The sequence below is a fragment of the Bombina bombina genome, chromosome 5, assembly GCF_027579735.1.
Source record: "Bombina bombina isolate aBomBom1 chromosome 5, aBomBom1.pri, whole genome shotgun sequence".
NCBI lineage: Eukaryota > Metazoa > Chordata > Amphibia > Anura > Bombinatoridae > Bombina > Bombina bombina.
Window position 1 is genome coordinate 918525861 of NC_069503.1, and position 12084 is coordinate 918537944.

Genomic DNA, 12084 nt, shown 5'->3' on the forward strand with positions numbered 1-12084 from the left:
CGTACCCCCGAAGCTAGCACTCTGGTCTTGTATTTAGGTATCATTTACACAAGTTTTAAATTATCTTGGGGTGCGTGTTTAATAGTTTAAGAATTATGTGCTGCTCTAGAAGACAAGCACTAGAACAGATCATTGAATATTCATTAGACCCATATAAGCATATGTCCAAATAGAGCACTGTTCTGTTATGCTAATCGGTAGGAAAATATATTAGTGAGTTCTTGCAGACTTTGTCTATGTATTGTCAAAATAGTGGATCTGGTTATTTTTTTTTATGGTTATAGATAGATTCAATATTTATAGTAAGTTTCCAAAATTAACTAGCTGTATCTTTGAAAAACAGAAAGGAGGTAAGGGAAGGCCTCTGTCTGAGAGGGGATAGGATTTACTTTCCACTGGTCCCCTTCTGTGTTGTTTCTGCATGCCTCCTTAAATAGCGAACTTCTGGGCAATCTCCTCCATTTTTTGTATGGGTATATATGGAGAGGACATAAAACCAAAGAAAACCAATAGTGGAACACCAGTTATATAATTTTTACAACCAAATGTCTCGAACACACATATAAAACCCTAAATCAGTAAGATAAGCATCTCTAAAAGAAGAGACAAACACAGAAAAGAAAGAAGAAAATAATTAGTAATAATCTTTAATTTATCCTTCACTATTTCTTCTGAAAAAGAAAAGGAGGTTTTGAGAAAGGAACTTAATTTTGCACCTACAAGGGACCCCAATCCATTCCATTTATTGGTTTTCCCAAGTTCATCAAGAAATTTGGCCCTTTTGAAAAATTAGAACAAAATAAAGATTCTGAAACTCTTTAAGACCTTTCTGACCAAGAGTTAGAAACTTTAATAACTCTAAGAAAAATAGCTGCCAGTCCAACTCTTACTCAAATCTAAAACCAACTCAATCCAAGGGGCATTTTATCCCAACCTTCTGTGATGTGGTACAAAATGAGCTCACAAGACTTTGTCATACAACAAAAATCAAGAAAGATAATCTCAGAAAGTGTTGAAAAAAATTCCTCACTTCTCATAAAAACAGAATTTATGCTTACCTGATAAATTTCTTTCTCTTACGGTGTATCTGGTCCACGGCTTCATCCATACTTGTGATATTCTCAATCCCTACAGGAAGTGGCAAAGAGAGCACACAGCAGAGCTGTCCATATAGCTCCCCTCAAGCTCCACCCCCCAGTCATTCGACCGACGGTTAGGAGAAAAAGGAGAACCATAGGGTGCAGTGGCGACTGTAGTTTACAAAAATAAATTTAAACCTGACTAAATTGCCAGGGTGGGCCGTGGACCGGATACACCGTAAGAGAAAGAAATTTATCAGGTAAGCATAAATTCTGTTTTCTCTTACATTCGTGTATCCGGTCCACGGCTTCATCCTTACTTGTGGGAACCAATACCAAAGCTTTAGGACACGGATGAAGGGAGGGAACAAGTCAGGTAACCTAAACGGAAGGCACCACTGCTTGCAAAACCTTTCTCCCAAAAATAGCCTCCGAAGAAGCAAAAGTATCGAATTTGTAAAATTTGGCAAATGTATGCAGTGAAGACCAAGTCGCTGCCTTACAGATCAGTTCAACAGAAGCCTCATTCTTGAAAGCCCATGTGGAAGCCACAGCTCTAGTGGAATGAGCTGTAATATGTTCGGGAGGCTGCCTTCCAGCAGTCTCATAAGCCAACCGAATGATGCTTCTCAGCCAGAAAGACAGAGGTAGCAGTTGCTTTTTGACCTCTCCTCTTGCCAGAATAGACGACAAACAAGGACGATGTTTGTCTGAAGTCTTTAGTTGCTTTTAGATAAAACTTTAAAGCACGAACTACATCAAGATTGTGTAACAGACGTTCCTTGTTAGAAACTGGATTAGGACATAGAGAAGGAACAACTATTTCCTGGTTAATATTCTTATTGGAAACCACTTTTGGAAGAAAACCAGGTTTGGTACATAAAACGACCTTATCTGTATGGAACACCAGATAGGGTGAATTACACTGCAAAGCAACAATTCAGAAACTCTTCTAGCAGAAGAAATAGCTACCAAAAACAAAAAACTTTCCAAGATAGTAACTTAATATCTATGGAATGTAGAGGTTCAAACGGAACCCCTTGAAGAACTGAAAGAACTAAATTTAGACTCCATGGAGGAGCCACAGGTCTGTAGACAGGCTTGATTCTCACTAAGGCCTGTACAAACGCCTGAACATCTGGCACGGCTGCCAGACGCTTGTGCAACAGAACAGACAGAGCAGATATCTGTCCTTTTAAGGAACTAGCTGACAGACCTTTCTCCAATCCTTCTTGGAGAAAGGATAGTAACCTTGGAATCCTAATATTACTCCATGAGTAACCCTTGGATTCGCACCAACAAAGATATTTCCGCCATATCTTATGGTAAATTTTCCTGGTAACAGGCTTTCTAGCCTGGATCAGAGTATCTATAACGGATTCAGAAAACCCACGCTTAGCTAGAATCAAGCGTTCAATCTCCAAGCAGTCAGTTGCAGAGAAACTAGGTTTGGATGCTTGAATGGACCTTGGATTAGAAGGTCCTGCCTCAAAGGTAGCTTCCATGGTGGAGCCGATTACATATTCACCAGGTCTGCATACCAAGTCCTGCGGGGGCACGCAGGAGCTATCAGAATTACCGAAGCCTTCTCCTGCTTGATCCTGGCTACTAGCCGAGGGAGAAGAGGAAACGGTGGAAAGACATAAGCTAGATTGAATGACCAAGGCGCCACTAAGGCATCTACCAATGTCGCCTTGGGATCCCTGGACCCGTAACGTGGAACTTTGGAGTTCTGGCGTGACGCCATCAGATCCAGATCTGGAAGGCCCCATAGTTGGGTTAACTGGGCAAAAACCTCCGGGTGGAGTTCCCACTCCCCCGGATGGAAAGTCTGACGACTCAAGTCCACTCCTGGGATGTGAATTGCTGATAGATGGCAGGAGTGATCCTCTGCCCATTTGATGATCTTGGATACCTCCCTCATCGCCAGGGAACTCTTTGTTCCTCCCTGATGATTGATGTACGCTACAGTCGTGATGTTGTCCGACTGAAATCTGATGAATTTGGCCTCCGCTAGCTGAGGCCAGGCCTGGAGCGCATTGAATATCGCTCTCAATTCCAAAATGTTTATCGGGAGAAGAGATTCTTCCCGAGACCATAGACCCTGATCTTTCAGGGAGTCCCAGACCGCGCCCCAGCCTAAGAGGCTGGCGTCGGTCGTGACAATGATCCACTCTGGTCTGCGGAAACTCATTCCCTGAGACAGGTGATCCTGAGACAACCACCAGAGGAGTGAGTCTCTGGTTTTTTGGTCCATTTGTATTTGGGGAGACAAATCCGCATAATCCCCATTCCACTGTTTGAGCATGCACAGTTGCAGTGGTCTTAGATGAATTCGAGCAAAAGGGACCACGTCCATTGCCGCAACCATTAGTCCTATTACCTCCATGCACTGAGCCACGGAGGGTTGAGGAATGGCATGAAGAACTCGACAAGTGTTCGAAAGTTTTAACTTCCTGACCTCCGTCAGAAAGATTTTCATTTCTACCGAGTCTATTATTGTTCCCAGGAAGGGTACCCTTGTGAACGGGGACAGAGAACTCTTTTCTACGTTCACCTTCCACCCGTGAGACCTGAGAAAGGCCAGAACAATGTCCGTATGACCCTTTGCTTTGTGAAAGGACGACGCTTGTATTAAGATGTCGTCTAGGTAAGGTGCTACTGCAATGCCCCTTGGTCTTAGCACCGCCAGAAGGGACCCTAGCACCTTTGTGAAAATTCTGGGAGCAGTGGCCAATCCGAAGTGAAGAGCCACGAACTGGTAATGCTTGTCCAGAAAGGCGAACCTCAGGAACTGATGATGATCTTTGTGGATAGGAATATGCAGGTACGCATCCTTTAAGTCCACGGTAGTCATATATTGACCCTCCTGGATCATTGGTAAGATTGTCCGAATGGTTTCCATTTTGAATGATGGAACTCTGAGGAATTTGTTTAGGATTTTTAAGTCCAGGATTGGCCTGAAAGTTCCTTCCTTTTTGGGAACTACAAACAGGTTTGAGTAAAAACCCAGTCCTTGTTCTGCTGTTGGAACTGGGTGTATCACTCCCATTTTTAGAAGGTCTTCTACGCAACGTAAGAATGCCTGTCTCTTTATCTGGTCTAAAGACAAGCGAGAAATGTGGAACCTTTCCCTTGGAGGAAGGTCCTTGAATTCCAGAAGGTACCCCTGAGTGACAATTTCTAGCGCCCAGGGATCCGGAACATCTCTTGCCCAAGCCTGAGCAAAGAGAGAAAGTCTGCCCCCTACTAGATCCGGTCCCGGATCGGGGGCTACCCTTTCATGCTGTCTTGGTAGAAGCAGCAGGCTTCTTGCCCTGTTTACCCTTGTTCCAGCCTTGCAAGGGTTTCCATGCTGGTTTGGGCTGGGAAGCGTTACCCTCTTGCTTAGTAACTGTAGAGGTAGAAGCAGGTCCGTTCCTGAAATTGCGAAAGGAATGAAAATTAGACTTGTTTTTAGCTTTGAAAGGTCTATCCTGTGGGAGGGCATGGCCCTTTCCCCCAGTGATATCTGAAATAATTTCTTTCAACTCTGGCCCGAATAGGGTCTTACCCTTGAAAGAAATATTAAGCCATTTTGTTTTGGATGACACGTCTGCCGACCAAGATTTTAGCCAAAGCGCTCTGCGCGCCACGATTGCAAGACCAGAATTTTTCGCCGCTAATTTAGCTAACTGAAAAGCGGCATCTGTGATGAAAGAATTAGCCAACTTCAGGGCGTGAATTCTGTCCATGACCTCATCATAAGAAGTCTCCTTCTGGAGCGAGTTTTCTAGTTCCTCAAACCAAAAAGCCGCTGCAGTGGTTACAGGAATAATGCAAGAAATTGGTTGAAGAAGAAAACCTTGTTGAACAAATATTTTCTTAAGTAAACCTTCTAATTTTTTATCCATAGGATCTTTGAAAGCGCAACTATCTTCTATTGGTATAGTCGTGCGCTTAGCTAGTGTTGAAACTGCCCCCTCTACCTTAGGGACCGTCTGCCACGCGTCCCTTCTGGGGTCAACAATGGGGAACATTTTCTTAAATATAGGGGGGGGGACAAAGGGTACACCTGGTCTCTCCCACTCCCTAGTCACGATATCCGCCACCCTCTTAGGTATCGGAAACGTGTCAGTGTGTACCGGGACCTCTAAGAATTTGTCCATTTTACACAATTTTTCTGGGACCACCAAGGGGTCACAATCATCAAGTGTAGCCAGGACCTCCTTAAGCAGGGCGCGGAGGTGTTCTAGCTTAAATTTAAATGCTATGGTATCTGGCTCTGCCTGCTGAAAAACTTTTCCTGTGTCAGAAATTTCTCCCTCAGAAAGGCCCTCCCTCACCGCCAAGTCAGATTGTTGTGAGGGCACTACAGATAAATTATCCGCTGCGTCCGATTGCTCATTTTCTGTATTTAAAACTGAGCTATCGCGCATCCTTGGGAATGCTGGCAGTTTGGATAAAAATGCTGGGAGAGAATTATCCATTACTGCTGCTAACTGTTGCAAAGTAATAGGGATCGATGCGCTAGAGGTACTGGGCATTGCTTGCGCGGGCATAGGCTGGTGTCGACACAGAAGGAGAGGATAGAGTACTATCCTCACTACCTTCAGCTAAAGAATCATCTTGGGCTACATTTTTAAGTGTCACTGTATGGTCCTTAAACTGCTTGGACACTATAGCACACTTCAAACATAAATGCAATGGGGGTACCGCCATGGCTTTTAAAAATACAGAACAAGGGCTATCTGAAGGCTCAGACATGTTTGACAGACTTAGACAGCACTACAATGCAAGAAAAAATACTTTTTGAAAAAATCGTTACTGTGTCTTTAAATAATAAAAGTGCACACTTTATTACCAAAACATCAAATAACCATCAAATAAACATCCGATCTTAATGAAATTTTCACCACATTATCCTAATGCTTTGAAAAGATTGCACAAAAATTTTCAGATCAATTGACCCCTTAATGCCCAAACCGGAGCTAAAAACAGCAGTTAACCGGTTATAAACACTACAGCACGATGCCACAGCCTCTACTGTGGCTTTTACCTTCCTTAGGGATTATTTGAAGAAGAAATAAGCCTCTCTGAAGTCCTCTCTGAGGTCTCTGGACTCCACACGTGAAGCTGCATGAACTGTCTAGCAAAAACAACTGCACAACTGAGGCGTGAAAATGAGGCCCCTCCCTCTTCATTCCAGAGTGATGGGGCCTTTGAGATAGGTTAGGTGTCTAATCAAGTGCCAGGCGAAATAAAAAACCCCATAAGTGTTTTATAAGTCTCAAAAACACCATATTCATTCTTAAATCATGCTAAAAAAGCAATCGATTAAGCCCAAAATAGTGTCAACCAGAATTAAGCCCTTAATTTAAGCCATCATTTTATACAGAGTCTGAGAAAAATGGCTTACCTACCCCTGTGGGGATTTCTGACAGTCTTCTAGCATTACTGGGTCTTGTTAGAAAAATGACTGATCATACCTGAAGCAGTTAAGCCTGCAAACTGTTCCCCCCCAACTGAAGTTCTCCGGTATTCAACAGTCCTTCGTGGGAACAGCAATGGATTTTAGTTACTGGTGCTAAAATCATATTCCTCTCAGCAGAAATCTTCATCACTTTCTGCCTCAGAGTAAATAGTACAAGCCGGCACTATTTTAAAATAAACTTTTGATAGAAGAAATAAAAACTACAAATCTAACACCACAAACTCTTTACCCTCCCGTGGAGATGCTACTTGTTAGAGCGGTAAAGAGAATGACTGGGGGGGCGGAGCCTGAGGGGAGCTATATGGACAGCTCTGCTGTGTGCTCTCTTTGCCACTTCCTGTAGGGATTGAGAATATCACACAAGTAAGGATGAAGCCGTGGACCGGATACACCAATGTAAGAGAAATACAAATATTATTCAAGAACCAGATAAGGACGGAGGTCTTGTTATACAAAAGACAGAATATACCATCTTCAAGAAGCCTCTAATTTATTAGAAGATAATAGTATCTAGACAAAATCGGAGAGATCCCACAAAAATCTTTACGAAAGAATACATATCATTACTACACATCAAGAAATTATAAATAATGATGAATACAAATATTTGAATATTACTCACCCAAAAATTACAATCTTCTGCCATCTCCCCAAAACTCATTAAGACCAGAAAAAAAAACCACCAGGACATTCAATTGTCTCTGGTATTGATTCCCTCACGCCAGATTCTCTGAATATGTGGATTTCTTTTAAAAAGCTATTGTATCTATTTCAATGGAAAATTAGTTATAAATGGATGACACTAGATGTCGCCACACTGTACACAGGTATTCCACAGGAATTAGGAATCAGAGCAATTAAAGAAACATTGAGGAACAATACTTTCCTTACTAATGTGCAGCAGGAATTTATTTTAGAAGCTATTAGATTTGTACTAGAAAGAAACTTTTTAGAATTTGAAAAACCGTTTTACTTACAGACTAGTGGCAGAGTCATGGGCACCATCATGGCTCCAAGCTACACAAATGTATATATGGGCATCTTGGAAACAGAACACGTATATAAAAACAAAATCAGTTTAAAAACAGAATGCAGTCTGGTGGGGTAGATTTCTCAATGATATAGTCCTCATATAGGAGGGAGATGAAGAGGAAATTAAAAAAAAAAAAAAAAAAAAATAGAACATGTCAACAACAATTTGATGAATCTCAAATTCCCTTACAAAACCTCGCAAATTGAGATCGAAATTTTAGATTTGATATTATACAATAAGGGTGGAAAAAAAAAAAATCTTAACCAAAATATATCAAATGGATACAGACAGCAAAGAATACCTACAGGCCAGTTTTATCAACAGATCATAAAGCCAAGACTTAGATAGGGAAGCAAATTAAAAACCAAATTAATTCAAAATAAATATCCTAAAAGACAGGGAAACTTTACTAAAACACAAACAACAACAAAAAGACAATCACCAGACAAAAATAAGAATAAAAATAACCGGAATGTCAAAAACAAGCTGAAAAAAAATGAAATCTTATTAGAACATATAACGAAGCAACACACGCAAGCAATGGATTCTTCAAATGCAACAGAACTAATTGTATAGGTTGCAAACACACATATAATGGGAAAACCCTACCAAAAACTTAATTTCTATTCCAACCATAAAAAAAATTATGCAATATCAGCATCACCAAAAAAACAGAATTTATGTTTACCTGATAAATTACTTTCTCCAACGGTGTGTCCGGTCCACGGCGTCATCCTTACTTGTGGGATATTCTCTTCCCCAACAGGAAATGGCAAAGAGCCCAGCAAAGCTGGTCACATGATCCCTCCTAGGCTCCGCCTACCCCAGTCATTCGACCGACGTTAAGGAGGAATATTTGCATAGGAGAAACCATATGATACCGTGGTGACTGTAGTTAAAGAAAATAAATTATCAGACCTGATTAAAAAACCAGGGCGGGCCGTGGACCGGACACACCGTTGGAGAAAGTAATTTATCAGGTAAACATAAATTCTGTTTTCTCCAACATAGGTGTGTCCGGTCCACGGCGTCATCCTTACTTGTGGGAACCAATACCAAAGCTTTAGGACACGGATGAAGGGAGGGAGCAAATCAGGTCACCTAAATGGAAGGCACCACGGCTTGCAAAACCTTTCTCCCAAAAAATAGCCTCAGAAGAAGCAAAAGTATCAAACTTGTAAAATTTGGTAAAAGTGTGCAGTGAAGACCAAGTCGCTGCCCTACATATCTGATCAACAGAAGCCTCGTTCTTGAAGGCCCATGTGGAAGCCACGGCCCTAGTGGAATGAGCTGTGATTCTTTCAGGAGGCTGCCGTCCGGCAGTCTCGTAAGCCAATCTGATGATGCTTTTAATCCAAAAAGAGAGAGAGGTAGAAGTTGCTTTTTGACCTCTCCTGTTACCAGAATAAACAACAAACAAGGAAGATGTTTGTCTAAAATCCTTTGTAGCATCTAAATAGAATTTTAGAGCGCGAACAACATCCAAATTGTGCAACAAACGTTCCTTCTTCGAAACTGGTTTCGGACACAAAGAAGGCACGACTATCTCCTGGTTAATGTTTTTGTTAGAAACAACTTTTGGAAGAAAACCAGGTTTAGTACGTAAAACCACCTTATCTGCATGGAACACCAGATAAGGAGGAGAACACTGCAGAGCAGATAATTCTGAAACTCTTCTAGTGGAAGAAATTGCAGCCAAAAACAAAACTTTCCAAGATAATAACTTAATATCAACGGAATGTAAGGGTTCAAACGGAACCCCCTGAAGAACTGAAAGAACTAAGTTGAGACTCCAAGGAGGAGTCAAAGGTTTGTAAACAGGCTTGATTCTAACCAGAGCCTGAACAAAGGCTTGAACATCTGGCACAGCTGCCAGCTCTTTGTGAAGTAACACAGACAAGGCAGAAATCTGTCCCTTCAAGGAACTTGCAGATAATCCTTTCTCCAATCCTTCTTGAAGAAAGGATAGAATCCTAGGAATCTTTACCTTGTCCCAAGGGAATCCTTTAGATTCACACCAACAGATATATTTTTTCCATATTTTGTGGTAAATTTTCCTAGTTACAGGCTTTCTGGCCTGAACAAGAGTATCAATAACAGAATCTGAGAACCCTCGCTTTGATAAGATCAAGCGTTCAATCTCCAAGCAGTCAGCTGGAGTAGGACCAGATTCGGATGTTCGAACGGACCTTGAACAAGAAGGTCTCTTCTCAAAGGTAGCTTCCATGGTGGAGCCGATGACATATTCACCAGATCTGCCTACCAAGTCCTGCGTGGTTACGCAGGAGCTATCAAGATCACCTACGCCCTCTCCTGATTGATCCTGGCTACCAGCCTGGGGATGAGAGGAAACGGCGGGAATACATAAGCTAGGTTGAAGGTCCAAGGTGCTACTAGTGCATCTACTAGAGTCGCCTTGGGATCCCTGGATCTGGACCCGTAGCAAGGAACCTTGAAGTTCTGACGAGAGGCCATCAGATCCATGTCTGGAATGCCCCACAGTTGAGTGATTTGGGCAAAGATTTCCGGATGGAGTTCCCACACCCCCGGATGCAATGTCTGACGAATCAGAAAATCCGCTTCCCAAGTTTCCACTCCTGGGATGTGGATTGCAGACAGGTGGCAGGAGCGAGTCTCCGCCCATTGAATGATTTTGGTCACTTCTTCCATCGCCAGGGAACTCCTTGTTCCCCCCTGATGGTTGATGTACGCAACAGTCGTCATGTTGTCTGATTGAAACCGTATGAACTTGGCCCTCGCTAGCTGAGGCCAAGCCTTGAGAGCATTGAATATCGCTCTCAGTTCCAGAATATTTATCGGTAGAAGAGATTCTTCCCGAGATCAAAGACCCTGAGCTTTCAGGGATCCCCAGACCGCGCCCCAGCCCATCAGACTGGCGTCGGTCGTGACAATGACCCACTCTGGTCTGCGGGAGGTCACCCCTTGCGACAGGTTGTCCAGGGACAGCCACCAACGGAGTGAGTCTCTGGTCCTCTGATTTACTTGTATCTTCGGAGACAAGTCTGTATAGTCCCCATTCCACTGACTGAGCATACACAATTGAAATGGTCTTAGATGAATGCGCGCAAAAGGAACTATGTCCATTGCCGCTACCATCAAACCTATCACTTCCATGCGCTGCGCTATGGAAGGAAGAGGAACGGAAGGAAGTATCCGACAAGAGTTTAGAAGTTTTGTTTTTCTGGTCTCTGTCAGAAAAATCCTCATTTCTAAGGAGTCTATTATTGTTCCCAAGAAGGGAACTCTTGTCGACGGAGATAGAGAACTCTTTTCCATGTTCACTTACCATCCGTGAGATCCGAGAAAGGCCAGGACTATGTCCGTGTGAGCCTTTGCTTGAGGAAGGGACGACGCTTGAATCAGAATGTCGTCCAAGTAAGGTACTACAGCAATGCCCCTTGGTCTTAGCACCGCCAGAAGGGACCCTAGTACCTTTGTGAAAATCCTTGGAACAGTGGCTAATCCGAAAGGAAGCGCCACGAACTGGTAATGCTTGTCCAGGAATGCGAACCTTAGGAACCGATGATGTTCCTTGTGGACAGGAATATGTAGATACGCATCCTTTAAATCCACCGTGGTCAAGAATTGACCTTCCTGGATGGAAGGATTGTTCGAATGGTTTCCATTTTGGACGATGGAACCTTGAGAAACTTGTTCAGGATCTTGAGATCTAAGATTGGTCTGAACGTTCCCTCTTTTTTGGGAACTACGAACAGATTGGAGTAGAACCCCATCCCTCGTTCTTTTAATGGAACAGGATGAATCACTTCCAGAAGATAACCTTGGAAGACTATTTCTAGCGCCCAAGGATCCAGAACATCTCTTGCCCAAGCCTGAGTGAAGAGAGAGAGTCTGCCCCCCACCAAATCCGGTCCCGGATCGGGGGCCCGCATCTCATGCTGTCTTGGGAGCAGTGGCAGGTTTCTTGGCCTGCTTTCCTTTGTTCCAGCCTTGCCTTGGTCTCCAGGCTGGATTGGCTTGAGAAGTATTACCCTCCTGCTTAGAGGACGTAGCACTTGGGGCTGGTCCGTTTCTGCGAAAGGGACGAAAATTAGGTTTATTTTTGGCCTTGAAAGACCTATTCTGAGGAAGGGCGTGGCCCTTGCCCCCAGTGATATCAGAGATAAACTCTTACAAGTCAGGGCCAAACAGTGTTTTCCCCTTGAAAGGAATGTCAAACAATTTGTTCTTGGAAGACGCATCCGCTGACCAAGATTTTAACCAAAGCGCTCTGCGCGCCACAATAGCAAACCCAGAATTCTTCGCCGCTAACCTAGCCAATTGCAAGGTGGCGTCTAGGGTGAAAGAATTAGCCAATTTAAGAGCACGAATTCTGTCCATAATCTCCTCATAAGAAGAAGAATTACTAATAATCGCCTTTTCTAGCTCATCGCACCAGAAACACGCGGCTGTAGTGACAGGGACAATGCATGCAATTGGTTGTAGAAGGTAACCTTGCTGAACAAACATCTTTTTTA

The 12084-nt window shown here is 43.1% G+C and overlaps 1 protein-coding gene across 1 annotated transcript in view; it reads right to left on the reverse strand.

The window, feature by feature from the left end:
• ARMC1 (armadillo repeat containing 1) overlaps positions 1-12084 on the reverse strand; it is a 374962-nt gene that overhangs the window by 331985 nt on the left and 30893 nt on the right. The gene's annotated exons all lie outside the window — the stretch shown is intronic.